The 23,148-nt window shown below is 45.7% G+C and overlaps 1 protein-coding gene and 1 long non-coding RNA gene across 10 annotated transcripts in view; one reads left to right on the forward strand and one right to left on the reverse strand.

The window, feature by feature from the left end:
* The window catches only part of LOC114931714 (uncharacterized), a 112,293-nt gene that overhangs the window by 54,608 nt on the left and 34,537 nt on the right, over positions 1-23,148 (forward strand). The window contains exon 1 of one of the 9 annotated variants that reach the window (XR_014924735.1): positions 787-1,347. The exons of the other annotated variants lie outside the window; for them this stretch is intronic. The gene's annotated coding sequence lies outside the window, so the exon portion shown is untranslated. Of the gene's footprint in view, positions 1-786; positions 1,348-23,148 lie in introns of those variants that run through there. 9 annotated transcript variants of the gene reach the window in all.
* Positions 1-23,148, reverse strand: part of LOC114931747 (uncharacterized) — a 205,643-nt gene that overhangs the window by 48,915 nt on the left and 133,580 nt on the right. The gene's annotated exons all lie outside the window — the stretch shown is intronic.

Consider the following 23,148-nt stretch of genomic DNA (forward strand, 5'->3'; position numbering starts at 1 on the left):
AATGCACCGCGGCGATGCAGACGAGGGAGGACAGCGAGAAAGAGAGAGAGAGCGCGACTGAGTATCCAACGTGCGCGAGAGAGAGAGGCACGAACGTCGCCATTATAATAGATATGTTAGCATGCAAACGCTGTCTTTTATACGTTTGCCAGTCTGCGGTAGTGGTGGCGATCTTCCAGGGCCGTGCACCTTCTCTTGCCATACCCAACACGAATGTCTCTACTTATACGAACTTTGACAGAAACACGCGGTGGTCTCGTCCACTCACTTCTGATCCTTCCAAATATTGTATCGAACTATAGAAACGAGAAGAATGCACGCTGCAACTACCGCGCGAAGGTCGTGCACAGATATCTATGGATCGTAAAGTCGTTACAGAATTGAGATATAATTTGACATTTGTCAAAACACCGAACTAGTGTCAGATTCGAAGCTCTCTCGGTATCACTGACACCACCTTCGAAGGTCAGTCGTTGAAGATGCAACGTCGTTTCGAGGATTTGCCTAGTAGGCCCATAAAAAAAAAAAAAAAAACCAAAAAAGAGCGGCAGTCCAATAAACCGAAAGTTGATACATCCCTGGTGCCTCGCGAGCAAAAGCGTAGAGGCGGCACGAGAGGGGCGGCAAAGCACGGTTCGTCGGATAAGGGGAGTGGTGAGAGGACAACGCGGTAGCGACTGCGGCGGCGGACGAGCGGGGGAAACGCATGGGTTCCCCGAGGGAACGGGGGGAGGGGGTGGCGGTGGCAGGGGTGTATCTACTTACCATACTCCCAGTATACCAAAGTCCCGCGGTCGACGCGGCAGATAGTAGTCGCTGGCAAAGCAGGCATCTCGACAGCAGCCGCGAGAGCAGCGGGAGAGGGAGGGGGGAGGGTGAAAAATAGAAAAAGAAGCGAGAAGAGAGAGGGAGACGAGATAGAGAAGTAGAGACGAGGTGTACATACATAGAGAAGAGATAGACGCAAAGAGAGAGAGAGAGAGAGGAAGTCGCGAAGAAAATCTGCTACGCGTGTTAGTCATTCGCTTTTCTTCGAAGGAGACAAAAAAAAAAAGGCAGAGATATGGCGAAGAGGACGTCGCGAAAATGGTCGACCGCAACGAGAGCAAGTGGACGCATCGCGTGTGATAGCATATCGTTGCGTGTTTCGTGCGGGTTCCGATCACGTGGTGATCGCTGCCCCTTCCTCTCCTGACCACAAGGGTTCCTCCGACAGGCAGTGGGGATGTCAACCATGATTGGGAGAGATGTAAAAAGAAGGAGGAAGAGTGGACGGCTTCTAGGAGATGAAAGAGGACAGTGAGGGTGAAGAGAATATCGTTTCAACCCTGATGATGATAACGTTAGGTGAGTGTATACGTGATATTTTACGTCAATAATCTTCGTGTAATAATTTTTATAAGATAAAACTATCGCAAAAAATTATGAAATATTGCTCGATGATTATATATTGTTGCTCCATATTATATATCGTTATTATTTATCGAGGGGAATGTTGAATTAATCCATTTTGCAGATCCACAAGTAATAATCTTACGGCGGAAAAATAAGAAATAGAATTAAGAGACAATTCTTTAAGACACGGAATAGATTGATGATACTGTAAATCATATTCCACGACAGAGACAATATACGCGGCTCGCTCCTTCTTCTTTGCCGCAAGATGTCGACTTAAATCGTCGTTTGGCGATGCCTTCGAGGCTTTGCCACCGACTCACTTTAAATCGTATACTTGGCACACGAGCTAATTGGTATCTCGCGTTAGTCGGCGTGTTTTATCGCGCCATTCGTAACCGGTCGAAAAGCATTCGCCGACGTTCCAACGAGCAATTTAACGAAACGCGAAATGTGTAACACCCTCGCCGACGCTCGATTTTTCACTCGCGGTTCCCACGTGGCAGGCGACCACGTGTTGACTTAGCGCGCGTCTTACGCGATTACGAGAATCCTCGCTCGTCTTTTCCTAGACGATCCGTCAAAAAGATACATGCTAGAAAAAAATATACAACTTGGAAAATAAAATTCGAGTAAGAAGGAGCTCTGTCAAAATGTAAAACTTGACATTTAAATATTTCGATGACAGGCGACCACGTGTTGACTTAGCGCGCGTCTTACGCGATTACGAGAATCCTCGCTCGTCTTTTCCTAGACGATCCGTCAAAAAGATACATGCCAGAAAAAAATATACAACTTGGAAAATAAAATTCGAGTAAGAAGGAGCTCTGTAAAAGTGTAAAACTTGACAATTAAATATTTCGATGACAGGCGACCACGTGTTGACTTAGCGCGCGTCTTACGCGATTACGAGAATCCTCGCTTCGTCTTTTCCTAGACGATCCGTCAAAAAGATACATGCCAGAAAAAAATATACAACTTAGAAAATAAAATTCGAGTAAGAAGGAGTAAAAATGTAAAACTTGACATTGAAATATTTCGATAGAAGTATATCGCGCAAAATGAATTTTTGTATTACAATTAATCTAAAAATTGTACAATTCTGCAATATAATTTTCCTGATTATTTTTCTCTCATTTCGACTCTCTTCGTTCGCTTATTGTCAGATGTGTCGAGTGCGCGAAAGTATCTCGCGGAACGAACAGAATCTCGTAAGCCTGCCTGCCGCTTCTATTTCTGTTCTACGAGCTGGACATGAAATTGAATTCGTACCGTGAATAACGACTAACAAACCGCAGTTATATCGTAAAAAGCAATGCAGCGGGATGTGAATTAATTCTGGCTCCGCACCCCACAGGCTATCCCCGTTTTGCCGCTCTCTCTCTCTCTCTCTTTCCGTCTCTCCTCACGCGGCATCTCTCGTTTCCTCTATCGCGGTACTTCTCTCCTCCAACTTGAAACCCAAAATTCAATAAAGGCGAACGAGTACGAGGTCTCCCCCTTTTGACCCCCCTCGCAGCTTTCCGTATGGGGTGGTGGTACGGCTATGGGGTTAGCAGTACTGGAGTCATCGCGAGAACTTGGAGGGAGAGATGAAGGCACGGTGCATACATTAGCGGGGGCAACGTACGGAGATATTGTCTGAACAAAGGGATCGACTCGTACCTATCGAAAAGGCGATTAAGCGAGGATAAAGTTAACTTCGCCTTGGGCTACTTCCTATTGAAAACACTCTCGGAAAAGACTTCGCGATATATCATATTTTCATGTTGCTTTTGACAAAATAGAGTCGATGGAAAAAGAATTCTAAGAAAATTATAATGCTTTGAAAATCGAGGATGGTGGATAAATCGGTAGCTGCCGGAAGATTCTATGACAACGCGAAAGACATTTATCGGGAGAAGTTATATTCAGTTCTTTGAAACATGCCGTCCAAGTTTCGAAAGTATTCCAATAAAGCGAGTTATTACAGCTTACGTTTGCGGCTGCATGTATAAAAAACGACGGAAAAATTATCCGCCGACTTATTTGCGACGCGTTACGCGATTCCGCAAACTTGACACGTCGCGTCCAAGACAAAGTGATGAAGGTGGAAAAAACAGGCGCGCGAGAGACGGAGAGAAATAGAACGACAGCGAGAACGGCGGGCCTGACAGGACACAATATTGCAATAACTTCAATTACGGCGACACGACGGATTGCCGTGGGGTAAATTCGACCGCGCGCGTTTCCCCACCCCCGCCTGTTCCATCCATTTATATATCCGAGTGACACAAACGTCGTGGTCGAATTGGCTGTCGGATCTGAAAGGGGCTGCCTTTAAACAAGTGCTTCTTAATAAACCATTGACGCGCGAAACCACCCTCGAAAATTTGCCCCTCAGCGCCGCGTCGTCACCCTTCCTCAACGTCTAACGCCACGAGACCGTCGAGGGACTTTAAGCTTTCGTTACTTCGTTAAGTTCAGAAAGGCAAAGCGCCTCGAAGTAACGAGGCGTCCTGATATTTTTATTTTCGACAATTTTTCGGCACGCGTCAAGTTTGCAAGCACAATCCGATTAAAAATCAATTAACTGTTGTACCTCGGAAGGAGCTCTGTTAACGTTTTATATAAATATATATACAACAAATAGAATGAAAAATATTATATAAAAAATGTACAACTAAATATATTAAAATGTATAAGTTACAAAATAAAAATTATTGAAGAGAATAACGAGTTATATGTCGACTAGCATGAAATATTAAGTAATTTAATTTTTTGCAATAACACAGAGAAAATTCGTCAAATGGTTTTCGAGACAAGGCCGAAGATCATGGAGTTAGCGTAGCGGTGACTTATCGACCGCTCGGTTGCAGGGAGAGCGAACTCTGGAAAAATTGTGCAGAGCCTTTTGCCCCGCGGGCTAAGGGTATTTCACTAGGGGTGGGCACGCACCCTTCTTCGCTCACGTCCCACTCGAAATTTCGCTCGGCTAGCGCTTTTTTTAACATTTATTTGACAGCTGTCGTCCGCAATGCGTGCGCGTTTACCTACAAGGTCTTGTCGTCGTGTCGAAATTGTTCGAGGGCAGAACGACGAGTCTTGAACAGTACCCTTGGAAGAGATAGGGGTAGTATAAACTCTTAAGAGACGCCGACACGTTTGACCGATATTTACATAGCACGATTTATCAATATTTCAACATAATTACATAAGTGTCTCAAAAAATTAACCTTCGTATCTTATACATATTTCAAATTCATGAATTATATCGAAGAATATTAATCAGTTTTTTTTCCGGTGTGTTTATAATGCGTTTAGAGGTTCATTTAAAGTATAAAAGTAAAGAGTACCTATTATATATATAATTGCAATTGATACGGCCGTAAAGTTTTTCATGGACATCTTTAAGCAAGCTACAATTATCCTATTATCATCTTATGAAATTCAATTATTCTCTAATTGAAATATCAATTGTATATTTATAATATGTTAATTACATTTTCAGCATGAATCACTTTATGATTGAATAAAAACATACGCTAAGGAATCGTTCGCAACGATTATGATGTAATTAATTTTTTATCAATAAATTGATTATGTTCTCGAATATGAATCACACTTTTCGAGACTGAAGAGAAACAGACGATTTCAGAAGGAATTCTCGAAATATCAATGAATAATTTTCGCATTCTTCTTTAATAGGGGTTTACATTTGTTATGCACCAATTACTTACACCCCCGCAGGCGCACGATCGCTAATTGCGGAACCGCGTTTTGTAAAAAATCGGCGAGGAAATAACTAATAATCACGTAATGAGTCGCCGCGAGAGTCTGTCACGCGATGCAAACGAATCAACGATATCGTTGAGCTAGGTTAATTACCCCGTGACCCGCGCGCCAGAATGCGACACCCCACTTTCTCTATGGTTGTATTCGTGCATGGACTTTCGAAAGTGTTGGTACACGCGAAAATTGAATGCCATGCGCGACACAACACTTTAATATAGTCATATTCGTCGCATCAACTTCGATTACAATTAACACAGTTTTTTTTATTCCTGACAGAGGAGTATCGTATCAATGAAGACTATTTACATGAAGGTGACAGGAATATATATATATATATATAAGTCACTATTTTATTTTAAATATCGCGGTGTAACCTTAGTTTTCACCGAATTACAACGACATTATTCCGGTTACAAACGCCAGATTAGTTTACGCCGAAGACAAATCGCAGCCCCTTGTCGTTAGGGCTTCTTAAATCGATATTCGTTGCCGCGCGCCAAGAAACCTTCCTTTCCCTATCGAGCATGTCCGGGAGAATGATAAAACGTTTAACGGCAGATAATCGTAAGGAACCTCGATAAATCTAACGAGGTCTCGTTCGTTTCGCTCGTCGATCCGCCGTTTCTGGATACAACCCCCAGAGCAAAATCCCGATAACGAAGCGGGAACTCGTGCGTTTTTTTCTCCTCGCCGGCGAAATAAAAAGAGTGAGAATGAACGACTCGATTGCGCAGGATTGCGGAGCCTGAGAACTTTGTCAATTAGACGGCAACAATTAGTCGTAGCCGCCAGACAGTAGCTGCCACCATAGTGATAGGTAATAAGTAATAACGGATCACTCCGATCGCGGTAACTTGTCTGCCTCCTTTTGACGTATGCGCTTTAACGTTCGCCTCGTTACACGTCGAGTTCTCGCCGAGTTCTCGTCGAGTTCTCGCCGAGGAATGCGGATCGCCGCATGATATTGCACAATTGCCGGTTTTCCCAGATGCTTCCATAAGCGTTATCGAGATCTTTCAAGAGATTTATCTCGCCCTGATTAGAACATACACGTCTTACGTCAGAAATGTCAGAATTCGGAAGTTAGCATTCGGTAAAAAAAAAAAAAAAAAAAAATAATTGTGCGTGGAGACTATAAGAAAATGTTTTATTAATGAGTAATTTTATCAATATATATAATTATTATCAATAATATGTGGATTTTAATTATAATATATTCGACAATTTCGTTGAATATTTTTCGCTTAATATATTTTGCACATGTAGACATCGAATTAAAAAAATAATAAATATGCATGTAAATGATTAAGCATCATTATGTAATTCTGAAAATCATTATTACAAATAATATATAATACGTCATCGTAATGTTGTGCACGAATCCGAGCTCCGGAATAACGATCAAATAGCAAAGCGAGAAATTACAGTATCACGGTCGATATCGAAGAATATAGCTCGCAGATTTATTTAGAAATCGACGCGGCGTCGCTTAATAAATCCGCAATTATCGTCGATGCGTTGTCGCGCAAACGCGCGAGATTTTTCCGGCATTTCCTGTTGCGAAAGAAAAAAAAAGATAAAAATCGGTTAGAATGTCACGTCTCGACAGGCGACGCGCCTACTTTCCCGTCGTTCACTATCCCTCGTTTCCACGAGAGAATATTATCATCGTCGTGCTTCGCTCGCGCTCGCCTTTCGCGAGGGATTCCTTGGATCAATCAGCGGACTACGAGCCGAAGAAAAACCTGGTTGCCAAGCTTGCTCTCTCTCATGTACGTGAGTTACGTGACGCCGTCGATCGGCCGTCGATTTATCACGCAAACGCGTACGACGACAGTTCAACCGGATGTGAGATCGTTTCTTGGCGATCGACGCGAATCTCGCGAACGTGACGTCCTCCCTGAACTGCTATATTGTTGGCGTTTAATGCAAATTTTCTTACTAGCGCTTAATTCTAATCGTCTCTTCTATAAAAATATTACATTTTTTATGTACACAGAAATACACTTACCTCGCTGTCGCGTCATACACTTCGAATGGCAATAAAATCGGCGGATGGCCGAGAGCTTCGAAACGTTCTCTAAAATCGAATCGCGGAAAGGAGAGGCACGCCGGCAATTTTCGGGATGGTCGCAAAATAATGATGATCTTTATCCCTAATGAAATTAGTCCCGCTGCTCCGAAGAGCGCGCGGGAATAGACATCGTACCGTGAAATTACTATAATAGGCGGCGGTAGATCCCCCGTTACACGCACAGGCGTTACTCGCGTGTAGAGAGAAGAGACGTTTCACGTGTATATTACGTATACGTGGATTCGCGAGCACAGGAGAACGCGAGAGATTGGATCGGTTCGACTCGGAGCCGATGTGGCCTATTTAAAGAGAGCACCTAAATATAGTTCGCTTTATTTTTTTTTTTTCGCCGGAATTTAAAATTACGGTCGTAAAGAAGCCGAGGGCAAATTAGCCGGGGATTCGACCCTCCTAAGGGGGCTGTCTCTAGTCTCTTCGAAAGTCTCTTCGTGCACGAGTGGATCCACCACCGCGAGGAAAGAAGGTATTTGGCTCCTTTTGGCAATCAAGTAGATATATCGATTCTAAGAGAAGAGTATTGAGAAAAAACTTGGATGTCTGTGAAATTTGATAAAAAGAATTGTCTCTCGCAATTTTTTGCGCGCTATTACTAATCATTACAAATGAAAATCAGCAATCGAATTGAAGATCGCGAGTCGGGGCGAAGATTTCGTCCCACCTGCACGAATATTCGATCCAATTGCATTCGTCGCCATGTTCATTGTACGTTTCTTCACGTCCGGCTCTTCAGAACGATAGTGCCGGGACCCGCAGCCCCACGGACTCGCTCTGGTGGAAACAATTGCTGCCGCGGGGCATCATTTACATCATAAGCAATCATAATGATCGAATTTTCGGCGAACGACGATGATCCAACGAGTGGAACGAGGGGAGCCAATCCAGAAGTGGGTACCCACTTACCGGCTGTACGAACTAGTGCGCTCGCGAGTGAGGGACTCTGACCCTCCTCCACCTCTTTCGACCCTATAGCTCCGGGCTACCTGCGCCCGTTTATACGAGCTGGCACCTATTTCTCCTTCCCCTCGGCCCTCTCTCTCTCTCTCTCTCTTTAAACATCCAGAAGGGCACTTCGAAAAAAGTAATCGTCGAAAAAATTCCGGGCACGACGAAAGTCGGCGCCCCGTCAACCATCTACTTGCGATGTATGCGTCTGGCTGGCTTTCGCGATACGTTAAAACAAATAATGTCAGCATGTCGTCGAAACGAGCCATCAACCGTCCAGCGACGACTCTTAATGCGCATCCACCTAAAACGGCATACGAGTATTTTCACGTACCGTTAATGGGAAGCTACTGCGAGCTGAGCGCGCGGAGAGGCACGAAAACGCGGGTTCAATTTCCTGGGCGCGCACGAGCAGAACGACGTTCCCGGAGGACGTTTACTTCCAACGTTCAACGTCGACGATAATATAAGAAGTCCGCGCATTGCTAGGCTATTTGCGCTTAAACGGTCGGGAAATTCGCGGAGAGTAGCCAATTTAAAAAAATCGTTCCCGCGAACGCAAATGATTCCGCGTTCTATCGTATATCCGGCGTGCTTCGATTTTCGAATTTCGTAGAAGAGCCCCCCTTCCGCCCCCTTTCCTAACGCGTTTAGGGGTGCGACGACGTCGGCAACGTTGCCGGTATTTTCCACAGCCCGGGTTTACCAAAGACAGCGGAGAGAGAGCGAGAGAGAGAGAGCTCTGTGTTTTGGGCTTTGCCCGCTCTCTCCGTATATACGACTGGACCTATCAGTATGCGGACCACGAAACGTGGTCGGGGTCTCTCTCTCCCTCCCCTCTCGGCCTCCTTCTTCGTCCCTCCGTATCTCTCTTTGACAAACATCGTGTCCCTCCGCTCCACTCACCTCCCTCGGCAATCTATTTGTCTCTCTCTCTCTCCTCTTGTTGGCCTTCCTTCCTCGCACGTCTTCTCCGTCAGCGCGCGCGAGGCGAAACGTAGGCTGTTTCGGAGAGAGTGTTTCCGCCGTAATGCCGAAACAGTATTGATTGCAGCCCACCTAGCTTAGCTACGCCGCCTACTGCACCTAACTCACGCTCGCACCTAAACTAGCGCGTATTTTCGCACGACCACCTTCGAAGACAAACGAAATTAACTATGCATATTAACTAACTGTCATCGGACGTGCGGCGCAAATATCGAGCTTCTCCCGCGGCCGGATGATATCGACTTTACCGCATTGGCGTTTCCGACGACCCATATCTTACGGAGCGTTTAACTTGTCTCGCACAGAGAGAATCGAAAGTGCATCGAGGATATAACGTCATCCGATGCGCGTCCATTAATATCGACAAGGCTATACGATTTAGCACGGCTCGCTCGCAAATCTGTTGTCCCGGTCAACCGTGACGACCAGCCGGAAATCGCGCCCATCGTCCTGGACCGAAATTGGTCGGAGGACCGTACTAAAGGGTAGTAACGACGTAACAATGATCCTCGGATAGTAGCTCGGCATCGCTGACTCGGAGAGGACGATGGGAACGGCAATTCCATCTTTAGGATAGGGTCGCCCTATCGTGACTCGGCAGATAATTAGACGGGTAATCGAGATGGTCGGAGTTTCAAAGTATTACGGTAGTCTGCAGTTTAATATAGGCCGGCGCGATTCTGTAATTTCCGATGCCAATGACCCGCCCTTAATGTTACACCGTTCGTATCGCGGAAAAAATTCACAATTATTTGTCGTTATTATTTTTACAACTGACGGATCATCCATCGAAACGATTAAAATGATGAAAAATGTCAAAAGTACTCGCAAAAATTATTTTCAAGATCTTGACATGACCTTTGACACTCGAATGGTCACCGCATCCATATCCCGCGTTTTTCCCATAAAAACGGAGTGTACGGGCCTCGTCTGCGAGGTTTTTCGAGGGTTTGGTGACATAATGAGGCAGATCGATTGCCGGGTACATTACCATTACAATAGTGGACACCCCCGGAGACGCCTATGCCTAACACAATTGATAGACGGCAGGAATTTTGGAAGAAAACGGGAAAAAGCGGGGAACTATCGCTCCGAGATGAGAAAAGAAAGGGAGAAAAAATAGGGAGGGAAAAAGAGAGCGCGGTCACACCAACGGGCTTATTAGTCAGCAATGTGATCTATTTGCCCTGTACTCGCATAAAGAACCTACATTATTGTGCCACTATGTTACGAAGGAGGGCGTTATTGCCCAACAGGGACCTCCAGTTAGGCTCCTGTATCACCAAGCCGTGTAGCGACGTATGGGTTATAGGCACCGTTCTTTCTCTCTTGTCTCGTTCCACGTTCTCCTCCATCATCGACCACCCGCGGGGTCTCGCTAATATGCCGGTAATATTTCCTCCATTCCGGATATCGCTTTATTATTTCCTGCCGGCACGCCACGGTTATCGACAATGAATTCTACATACGAGGAAAACAGCGTGAGAAATTTCCAAAGCGACGCGAAATCTACATCGATATCATCGATATTTGCATTAAAAACGCTGCGTCATCTTCTTCCTCTTGTAATAAATAAATATTACGTCGCGAATATTTTGCACGACAGTTTGTACAATATATTTATGTTAAATTTTATTGCATTTTAAAATAGAAGATTATAAAAAACTTAATGTCCCATGTATATTTTTCTAAAGCGTGATCTTTCGCGTAAGTTTGTTGTTTTACGAGATCAGCTGGTCGAATACGGCGAAAAAAGTTTAACATTGTTAAAGACGGTCGATGAATGCCGTTCGTAACAGAACGACCTCCATCCTCGACACTCCGTTCCATTGTCGATTTTGGTCGCTTAGTCCGACAGACATTGTTTAGCATCCCGCGGATTCAGCGCGCGTTGTCTGACTCATGCGATCGGCTTCTCCTCTCCATCCGTATAAACCGAATCGAATCGTCCGTCCGTAGGCTCGCTCCTTTTGGTTCTCGCGTCTCCGTTTGTACGAGTGACAATGATGTCACTTAAGGAACGAGGAATTTCCATTGTTCTCGACGACGGCCGATCGAGACTCACGTATAGTGTTATAAAAATATATACATATACACATATATATATATTGAATTTCATCTTTTATTCGACCCAGAAATTCGTAGTTTACCAGCGAACTTTGGTCGGTGATACTTTCGACGTTATTTTTGTGGAAGGAAAGTTCGGCTTATCGTGAAAAGTTTGGTGAAGGCACGCCGGGAAAGGGGCGAGGCTCTCGCGGAGCAGCGAAACGCTTTCGGAAAATCCATAGCGTCAAGGAATATACAGGGTTCCGCCGTGGTGGAACACAATGGCGCGTTGTAGAAAGGTCGGGTGATAAGAGGAGCGAGCGGGAGCGAGCAACCGGACAGGAGAAAGACAGAGAGAAAAAGGGAGAGAGGAGAGAGCTTGCGGCGTCGGTCTTTGCCCCGAGTACGTGCTTCGAGTGACAAAGCTTCCAGCATGAGACCGACCGACCGACCGACCGTACGAACGCCAGAACGATACGAGGCATCAAGGTCCTCGACGATCGATAGGCAGGCTCGACTCCAACCTGGAACTATCCTCGTGCGCGCCGCGCTTTTGCCTCTGTTTAATATTTCGGACGGGTATTTACACACGCGGTCGTTTTATCTGTATCGCGGACGGATCTCTCTTGTGCATTTCACAATTCCACGCCGAAAGATAATAATTCAACAAAATACGTCATTTGGAAATTCATTTCGCGCATTTCTAGCATCTCTCGAGCAATAGAAGGGTTCTCGTTGTTTTTATTTATTTATTTTTTTTTACATGGATTATATTTGATTGTCAATGCAATCTTGCTCGGCAACTTTCTCTTTTAAAAGCGTGATATCTCGATTAAACGGACTTTACGACAATGGCGGATTAGGTCGAGGGACCGCTAGTAGGTGTTGGCAGATCTGTATCTGGCTCCATCGAGCTGGTCGCGCCCGCTCTCAGAAGCGTGAAATGAAATTTGACAGATCAGACCGAGACCCTCTCGTCTCCTCCGCGGCTTCCTGTCTCGCTCACTCATCTCTCTCGCTCTTTTCGTCGCCTGATCGCAACCTCGAGAGCTGCAAAATGGCGTTGGCGCTCGTCCCCCGGGTTTCCGCACCTTCGGGGTGCCCCACGGGCATCGGCGGGCACCTCCCGTCCCTCCCCCGTTCTCTCTCCCTCGCGTGGCGCACCCCATTTTATACGATTCTCTTTTATCTGTTACCTCCCTGCCGCCGCCGCTGCCGGTTATGCTCCCTCGGGGCATCCGCTGGAGCGGGTCTTCCTTAGTTCCAACCCGACACCTTTTTACAAATACATCACACGGCCTTCTGGCCCTTTGCCGCCTCTCATCCTAGAACCTCATCCCTCCTTTTCGTATCGCTGTCCCATCGTAACGCTTCGTTATACCAAAGGTGGTGGGTGCCCCATTTGCTTAAGCACATCAAATGCTTCAGGCCACTCGGCTCTCATTCACTTCGCTCGGCAGGTACTTACTGTAACTGCGTGAGCTATATACTTAAGAACCGTGCGACATTAAGGAAATCGTATATAGCGACATGCTATTTTAATAAATATGCATCGATATATATTTTTCCGATCATCGATTGAAAAATTAATATAAAAGAATGTTAAACGATAAACGAAATTTTTCTCTTTTAATTTTGACGATTAAACGCTTCGAATGCCACGCAGCGGGAATATCGTGATGCGATTTCGCTGAAACCTAACGAACTTTTTTTTCTCTCGCCTCGACACCCCTGTGTCCGTCGACATAAGTAACATAATCTACGATCAAAGTGCGGGAACGTCATCATCCGCGTTGACGATCATCCCGTCTCCTTTCTCGCGTCCAAACATCCGATCGTGTGACAGCTGTCCCCGCATCGGAAACGAAATTATATGCTCAAAGGATCGCGCTGCGATCTCTATTTAGATTTTATCTTTCGCAGCAGTGTGACGCAACGCCCCAGAGATGTCATCGGCGCGTCTGGTGACCATGATCGTCATTGGCACCAGGATAACGTAGCGTTCAATAACGTGTGAACACGAACGGGCGTCCGATTTCCAGGACGGTTTAATCGTGTTTCTTTGAAAGCGTCGATAGCATCTAACGGGGACACACTATATACTAACGACACACGCGGGCGTTCGGTTAGGTCGCGTTAAACAACCTGGGATTTCTCTCTTTTCACTTCGACGCGCGAGCATCTTTTTAATTAAATGAGACAGGAATAATAACCATTTAAAAAATTCTTATTTCTCTTTTGCGTATCAATCCCGAGTCCTCGTCGTTTTATAAGATCGTTCATCCCTCCCATTCTTTCTCGCTGCGAAAAAGATCGTCTCGGACGACGAAGGTACCCCTAAGTGGCGAAACGAGGAAGGAACGAAATGCTGAGACATAAAATTGAAAAGTTTGACGTACGGCGGTTTATGGGACTTTTAGAACGTAGTAAACTCGCGCGTTATACCTCCTTCCGAGAGTCGTTATATTTTTCTTCCCGTAGTCCGCGCTCTTTCCGAGTGGATTTTTGTTGCCGCGATCGTTTTGTGCGCCGAGATGTTTGTCGTTCAAACGAAATCTTCTCCTCTCTCTCTCAACCTTTTCCCCGTTTTTACTCTCTTCAACGTGAATTACCGCTTTGCCACTTGCAAGGTGATTTATTGTTGGCTAGTGCCTTCGTTCTTGAATTAAAATTTATTCTACTTTCCATTTTATTTTTAAAGATTCTAATTCAATTTTATTCGCGTTCCTCAAAAATAATATTATAGTAATTATTTTTTTTCATCTATATAATTATTACCGCCGCACTGGTTTTGTAATAACGATTTAATAATGATAAAAAAACTTTATAAAAATGACAGAGCGATAGATGTAAAATACATACGATTTACACTTGTAATTTTTAAACCGGTTTGATCTGTCCAGGATAAATTTTATTCCACGATAATTAGTACAGATCGCGAAAATTGCACCGACAAAGGGTTCCCCTTCGCGGAAATAAAGAAGTTGTTCGGCATTCCGAGCTCATTGAACGCTCGCATACCGGGATCATCCCCGCGAGAACGGTTAATTATCCGAGGATTTTTCGGCAAACGTCGTACCGCCCTCCCGGCATCGGAGCCGGCAAAGCGCCGGGTCTAAGGGGTTAGCGATGAACTTCGACTCGGTAATGAAGCGCTCCCTCTCTCTGCCTAAACGAGTCGTCGCCTCTGCTTCGGATATATTTTATTGCGCGGCCGGTCTGGTTTATTATCGCCACGGTTGCGCGAACTTCTCCGTCTCGTTTCAATCCCGCAACGTCTTCGTCGCTCTCGCCCTTCGCGCTACACAGAGCTCGAACACAATGCGAGAGAGAGAGAGAGAGAGAAAGAGAAAGCGTTAGGCACATTTCTGCCTAGATCAACCCTTCCTCACGCCCGGCTACGACGATACCAACCCTCGGAAAAACAGTGGCGCTCAACGAGCCGTGCTGTCGCGCACGAGTTCGCCCGAAATAAAAGGGTTATGACCGTGGGTCTTACCCTCGGGGTACCATTGTAAGAAACACGTTTCCAATTCGCCTGGACACCTTGTTAAAGTTCTGTCGAATTATTGTAGTACATTTTATTATAATACTTTGTGATGAGCAAAAAATGTTGATTCTTTTAAAATGAGACAAACGTTTAAGAAAAGTGCAATTAATTAATATCAGCGAGAGCTCTTCGTTTAATCACCGTTTAATAGTCCACGCATTTGTAGCGTATCGTAAGTTAACGGACCATCCGATTTCGCATCGTTAACTTTTTAAATGCGTACGCGCGATAACTTTCTAAACGAGCTTACATCAAATGAATTATCCGTAGAATATGAGAACCGGCGGCTTTTAACGGTACGAGCTTAAAACTATAATGCGTCCTAATCCGGCAATATCTCATGCTGTCTTGTGGGATTCGTCGCTCACGCACAGCCGTCCCTATTTAGTGGATCATATATATTATACCACTCTCATCGCCGGATCAACCCCTCGTCGAATGACATTTTATCTTTTGCGATTGCACGCCAAATAATTCCCGTCGTCGCAGTTCTTCGCGGTAAAGAGTATACGTTGAAATATCAAGCAAATTCTCGTTAGACTTATTTAAGATAAGACTGATTTAACGCGATTAAATTTTTTTATCCAACATCTCTTTGCCTACCCTCCCATATAGTTCAGGGTGCTCGAAGTAATCAAAATCCGGCGTTTGTCGGGTGTGAATAGTCACAGAGAGGAGGAAGTGGAGGAGAGTGAGAATGTCGTCTTAGCACCGCATCGGCATCTGTTCACGAAGGAATTACGACGTAACTTTGTCTCCCAAGATAGCGCGACGGTTTCTCTGGAGCTGAGTGCTATCCAGGATAGAGTGTAGGAGACGATGGAACCGTTGGGTTATGGGAGCGGGTGGGAGACGAAGAGGCTATGAAGGAGACGGGGTAAAACCGAGAAAGAGCGAGATGGAGACAAAGTGAGTGAGAGAGAGAGAGACGAGAAGAGATCGAGAGCACGGGCGACCGGTAAGCACGGGAGTGTGCATGATGGGTGAGGCTCCTCCGAGGCTTGAGTTTCCATTGGGGTTGGTTCTTGCGATATAAGCTCTCGCAGCCACAGCACCGCCACCCATCCTGGGCCCGCCATCCTCTCCCCTTCGCCCCCGCCATCTCTCGCCCTCCACCACGCAGTTCGCCCGCAGACCCCTGCGAGACATCCAGCATACCCACTATCACCCACAGATAGTGGTGGTTCGGGTCGTCTCTCGGTGTGCTACGGGGTGTCGCGAGCCTCATACATATTCAGCGGATGCATCACCCTCCTCCTCCCACGTTTCACCCTTCGCACCCCTCACCCTTTATCCCCGCGCTCTCTCGACCTCAGCGCACCTCCCGAACCGCACCGGTCATCTATTGCCTCGACGTCCCCGAGGACCCGAATCGCGCCGGACGCGGACCAAACTTTCCCCGGCCGTGCGCTAAACTCGAATTATGGAGCAGTTTTCGAAACCGATTGATGTTTAGGCGTTTTATCAAAACCGAAAAGCGCCGCGGGAGAACCGTCCGCCGTTACGCTTTGTCGTTTCGACCGATAGGCTTCCGAAACTTGGTGTCTGCTCGCCTCATTCCCGATCACGCGTTTCGAACTTTCCTTTCGCGAAAGATCGGTATGCGAATCGACTCCAAATGCGACGACGCTTGCGTTTTATATTTTTAGGTTCTTATATTATTATTTTTCGATTCTCGTTACACGTTTTTAATTCTAGTGTACAATGTCGTGTTTTGATCGATTATTATTATCATCACCCTTATCGTCATTTTTAATTTTGTCTTTTGACATCTGTCGCTGCCATATTATCGTTGTTATTAATAATCTACCGCTAGATACTGCAAATAAAGTGTATCATATATTTCTTCCCGGAGTAGTACGAAGCAAAAACACATGCATATTTTTTCTTCCTTTTTTTAATGTTCTTGTTATCAGTATACCGATGCGAGATATCTTTTTTCCGATAAAGAAGAAAAAAAAGCGCTGCGTGCTTGTCCCGCCGCGAACGAAGTGTTTAACGGCGGGCCGCATAAATATTTACACTCGCCGGGATGTTTTTAGCCCGCGCGCGGAATCGAGATTACATCCGAATACATATGTAACAGTTCGCAACGATATTAGCAGTATTGCAGTATTTATGAAGCGAAGTTACGCCGAGTGATTTCCATCGCGCGGCAACAAATTCCTACCTATACCCTCGCCTCGCATTAAACGCCTAAACGCGATGACGTATATTTGCGAACATCCCACTCTCTCGCCGAATTTCCTCGGCGCGCTAATCTTTCAATAATTACAACGCCAAACTCGAACTCGAACAAACAATTATCCCGCGATACGATCGCGGATCTCTATATACTTGGGTAAAATCCATCACATGCTAAACATACATTTAACCTACTCGCTGAAATTTCCACCTCGCTTGTCCGTCCGACAACAATTATACGTGCCGAAATGAAGCAAACTAATCCCGATATTGCGATATACCAATGCGGCGTTTCAGATTTATGCAATCAGATGCGAATTATCTTCGCGATCCCCCAATCAATACCTGGACAAAATCGGACCGTGACGAACGTCTGCTTACAACACGTTCGACGACGTCTAGGTGCGCAAACGCGATCGCTGACATCCGCGACGCGACAGAACAGCCATTTACATAATAATCCGAGCCGCGGGAACGACACGTAATTGATATAAATACGCCGGGCGATGACGGTACCGACAGACGTACGGCAGACCGTGGCCGCTGGCCAACCTATGGTATCCATGGACTGGCTTCGCATAACTTAGCATAAATAATAAATAATATTGTAATCGCGCGTGCCCCGGTGTTAACGCATGTGCGTCATTAATAGGCACATTCTCTCTCCCTCTCGCTCTTTTCCCGCTTTTCACCCTTCCGCCCCTTTCACCCCGTTGCTTTCTCCTCTAGCTCTCTCGATCCACTAGCACATAGCGTTATATTATATACTATATATACTTATATGTGTGCATGTGTACCTGTCAACTCGCATCTGTCTACCTTTGCCATCGACGCGCCGTCTCGCCGAGTTCATCGCCACGAGCACGTATTATACAATTCGAGACGATTTATGCACCTTCGATGTATGTCCATCAAATACAACAATCGCCTCGACGTCCGTATTAATAGAGACAATTAAACTTGGGCAACGAATCTATATTTAAATTAATGTAAGATAGGCATATTTATATTTTGATATATCTTGCAGATTATACAACATTGTTCAAAGACATTGTCAGTTTGTATATTGTGTGAAACGATAGAAAATTTGTCTGCCAAACTAGATCTGAGAGAGAGAGAGAGAGAGAGATGAGCAGCAAATCCCAAAAGCGTACATCATGAATTTAAAATGTATACTGTATAGTAATTAGATGATTCTTTGCAAGTATAATAGCAATCATATCGATCAATTTTTTATGTGACAATAAATATAGCTAGAGACGAAATAACGATTAGCTTACTCTTGTATACCAAAATCGGGAAATTATATAGTAAAATAAGGATATATATATATATATATGTTATATTTGGAAACTTATAATTATGTGCATAAGTTTTCGTTTACAAGTTGCCTATCTATAGATAAGATAAACGACTATTTAAATTGCATTGTGCGCGTACATACACATTTGACATTCGAAAAAACCAATCAATATAATTTTTTAACGACAAATAATTGCATAGCTATAATTTAGTAGTCTTATCAGAGATTGCAATAAAATATGTTAAAGAGGGAGAGAAATAGAGAAAGACAGAGTATGCATGTGTACGTGTGCGTTCTATATATATCTGAAGCGATGATACGCATCTTTACGACGGCGGACTACTAATAAGATTCGCTATACTTTGTCATTAAGGCGATTACGTCTAGTTCGCCGGATAGCTAGTGTACCCGTATTTTCTCGCTACTCGAGAGAGAAACGAGTTCTCCTCGCCGCGAGTCTCGCCGATAGGCGATTTCGTAATACATTAGTGAGTCCGGGGAGCTGTTAAATCGCTCAGTACGCAAACCACCGCCTCGAACTCGATCGCTCGATCCCAGGTAGCTTCTTCGTGATGGCAATAATTGAGGAGAGAGGCGCACGGTAGCCGGGTGTCTCTTTCGCGTGTAACCGAATAGCGATACTAATCTTGTCGCGGTCCGTGGATACACGGAACGAGAGAGAGAGAGAGAGAGGAGACCTGCGTGTCTCGCACCCATCCAGACTCGAGAGTTCCAGGGCCGCGGCGACGTCGCTCTCTCTCTCTCTCTCGCTACCCGGGTGTCCGCTTCCAGTCCTAATACCCTTTATCGCGAATTAAGATGTTGTCGTGGTGCTATAGCCACCACCCGTCTTTCCCCTTTCTCCGAATCGACGGAGTCGATTCGCCCAAAGTACCTGCCCAAAGTACCCTGCAGGTACTAATACACATACACAGCCGTACGCCCAGCGAATAACGAAGACACACTTAAGCGTTACGGGGAAGAGGCAATGAGCGCGCGGCGCCACGTCGGGCGGCGAGACGGATCGTTGCTTGAAGATAAGTGAAGGTACGTAAGATACGTAGCGCTACGCACATTCTGCGCTCGTCAGAGCGGAATATCAAGTTCGGAAAATGTAAGGGATTAGACAACGGCAGAGCTTCCTCTAGCGTCTTCTCTAGCGGAATTTTGTAATTTAAAATCAAATCATATTTCTGACATTTATATATTACTTATATATATGGTAAATTAATAAATCTCGCTGATAGCAAACATAATTTTATATATATAGCAAGATTCAGTCTCGCACGGGTCGTATCGATTTATAACAAGCGATACGCGAGTGCAATGGTAGGATGCGCATTGCATCATTGCTATCGTCTTCCTTTCGCGATGTCGCGCAATCGAGAATAAACTCAGCATCAACCCTCCCGCGATCTCGTCCCCTCTGCCCTGATGAAGCGAGCATCGGGGGCGGTTGATGCATGGGGCCCCATTACTTCCTGGCACGCCGTAAATAACCGAAGCGGCATTTGCGTGCCATGTAGTAAACATTCAATAAACGGCCGAGATCCGTTTACAGGAATGCATAATGCGTCGACGACGCGGAGAGGCAGTTTTCCGCACGGGATCGTTTCCAGAGGAAGAGCCCCTAGAGGAAGAGCCGACGCGGCTTCTGAGCCGAATATACCACGAAGGGGATCGAATGGGTGGGTGGAGGGACTAAATGCGACCACTTATACTCGCGAAAGAGTCTCGAGCGCAAGAACGCGCGAGTATCAACGAGGTCGAAAACGCCAAGTTTCTATATAAATGTACGCGTCGGTCCGTAACTTAGGATAATGGGTCGTATCTGCATATTGGTTATCGGTCTCGTCGCGGATCAGACTCTGCCCGTCCTTGTCGCTCCTTCGAAGATGGCACCCAATTTGCGGACGCCCGAAATCGCGAACATCAACAGTCGCCCGAACCCTCGAGTAATATTCGAGGACGAAAAAAAACCCGTTTATTAGAGATATTTATATATCGCTAACAAAAGTTTAAAAAATGAAGAAAAAAAAAAAACGTTTTAAGAAGATTTTATCGTATTTCATAAACAAGACACTAGATCGAATCAAATTTGCGCATCTGTCTCGATAATCGTCGGACGTCATTAAAAAATTAATTACCGATCTAATTATTGATATTGCTGGAACCACATAAGTTTTAACGTCGAGGAACGTGGTTCTCGCTGATTCACGATCGAGGGAACGTTAGCTCGCGCGCATATCGATTAAACCGGAACCCGGTTAACTCAAACGTTAACTCAAAGTCAGATTCTGCGATTTCTCAAGGCCCCGTCTGCAATCTCGGCAAGTCGGTTTCTTTTCACCTCGGTCGAATGTATCTGCGATAGACGATCGCCCGGATGCTAAGAAGATTGCAGGAGCGGAGCAATTTATCCGCGATCGCCCCGAAGGAACCGATGATCCATGAGTGGCCCGGAGGTACGAGTAATCCGGTCGGCAATCAAGAACCGCGACGCGTCGCCGATCCGAGAGCCGCGCCGAGAGCGCGGACAGGTTTATCAATGCATATTGAAAACAAGCCGAGCCGTGAAAAAGGAACGGTTCGGGGCAACGGCGAAAAAAAGACGACGGTAGATTCGGTCGACAACATTCAATCTTTTCCACTTTCTCCCTTTTGGAAGATCGGTTCATTCTCCGCGCTCTCTTTTCGTCTGTGTGGCTTACACAAACGCGCGCGGTTGCTTGAAATATGCCGCGCGTTGTGAGTTAGTTTAATATGCAAATAGCGAGAGAGATAACGGGCCGATCTGCGAAGAGTGGAGAAGGCTAAGTCGTGATTCCGGTAGCCGTGTCTTCCCCAACCCTGTGTGTGTCGTGCTCCTCCTTCTTGCTCGCCCCCCGGTCTTACCGAAGCGACCGTAGAAGATGAAGCAAGCGCGGGAGAAAGAGGATGAGACGAGAGAAGAATGAATCTCGCTCGCTCGCTCCCGATGAGTGAATTGAGAGATAAGGGGCCCACGTTTAGCCCCCCGTGAACGCTCAGGGACGCATCCTTCCGTAGGATATACTACTCGACAATTTGACAAGATTTGCTTTGACAGATGTCTCGACGGAACGCTTAATCTCGAAAAGAGCTGCTCTCGCGATATTAAATGTCTTGTTCACATGTAAAGATGCAAAGAGTAATAACATATTTAACAGTTTAATATTTTTCATTTAAATCTACAACGTGGAAAATGGAATAAAATAAAATTATATTGCCTTTAATCTTCGCACGCAGAGTGCAAAACTCAATTAACAAGCCTACTCATATCAATTAAAATTCATTCTACACGAGGCGAAAACTCTCCCAGAGAAAGAGAGAAGAGAGAGAGAGAGAGAGAGAGAGTTTTACATTCCTGGCTGGTTTAATCCTGTAATGGTCGTCGAAAATGCGAGCGTATCTACTCTCCAGCATCCCGCAATGACTTTAGCGATATCTTTCGTCCTCGCTTCGTCCTGACATTCCCGAATCGACCGCAAAGCGTGAGTATCGCTTCGAAGATAGCGAGAAGCGAGGGAGTAACGATCGTCGTCGTCTCGTTGATCTCGTCGTCATCGTTTTTTTTCTTCTTCTTCTTCTTCTTCTTCTTCTACGCTCGTTTCACATCGAGAAAGAAGAAGAAGAACCGTGACGTTGTGGCCCGGCGCCGATGTTCGCCGTGACCTCGGTTAGGTATTCGTCAGTGTATGTCGGCGTGTGTAGGAGGCACGAAGGGGCCGAAGAGGGTTGGTAGCTAAGGTAGATAGGTAAGCGCTTCATTAGGCCGCGAGAGCTCCCTAATTACACACGGCCTCATTAGCGGCTTCCACTCTCCTTCCCTCTCTGCGAGCTATCTCTGTACCACCTATATCCTCTGAAACCTCTTCGCCCTCTCTGCGTGCTGTCTCTCACTCTTCGTAGATGTATATAGAAGAGAGAGAGAGAGAGAGAGGCGAGTCGAGGGAGATACGTTGATGGAGCGGGAGGGAACAGAGGAGGGAGCGAGCTCGAGGGAGCCACAACGCCGTGTTCGTCGCCGCAATGAGGTTCCCGACAACCGACCGCGTCTCTCTGTATCTGCCTAAACGAGCCAGCAAACCGCCAAATGCCACCTGATCGCTCCACCGAACATGGAGAAATTACTCGTTGCTCGGCGCAGCTGACGAGAGTCCAAACTGAATACAAATTTTTCAATCTTGGCGAGATTTGCGACATATTTGAAACGGTAGAAAGAATAATTTTAAAAAATTTGTGATCCAGATTGTACCTATTATAAAGTCGATTTAAAAATAACTCGCTCTCTCTCTCTCTAGGTGACGCGTGTTAACAAGCAGCGAATTTTACACTTGCATCGGATGAAAGTTAATGTGGAATTCCATCGCGTGACCCGATCGAGACAAGCGAAACGTGGGAGTGAAAATCTTCACCGAGCTAGGACGACGTCGAGTCGGTGTAATTCGTATTAATTAACTCACATCCCACACCTCGCTTTCTCTAGGTCCGCGGAGAAAAAATTAAAAGCCGGTCCGCCACCCCGTTTGCACGCGTAACTTCAGGTCCAATATATCGCCGGACATTCCGGTAATAGGCTTCTCATTATTTATGCATTTAAAAGGGTCCACCCTAACTGGCGCGCGCAACCCTTTCCCTGTCGAAGGATCAAAAATAGCTTCGGGAATGCTACCCTCGCTGCGAAACCGGCTGAAAGGGGTTCGTCAGCTTACCACCGCGACACCCCCCTGCGTTCGCACGCAGGCAAATTTAAATGTCACTTAACGCGTCATTAAGATCCTCGTCCGGATCGCTCATTTAAAACACGGAAGCGTCCCGATATTTTTTTAATGATACCACTTAGTTAAT

Source organism: Nylanderia fulva, unplaced genomic scaffold (genome assembly GCF_048542155.1).
Source record: "Nylanderia fulva isolate GAGA-0341 unplaced genomic scaffold, ASM4854215v1 Scaffold23, whole genome shotgun sequence".
In the NCBI taxonomy this organism is placed as follows: Eukaryota; Metazoa; Arthropoda; class Insecta; order Hymenoptera; family Formicidae; genus Nylanderia; species Nylanderia fulva.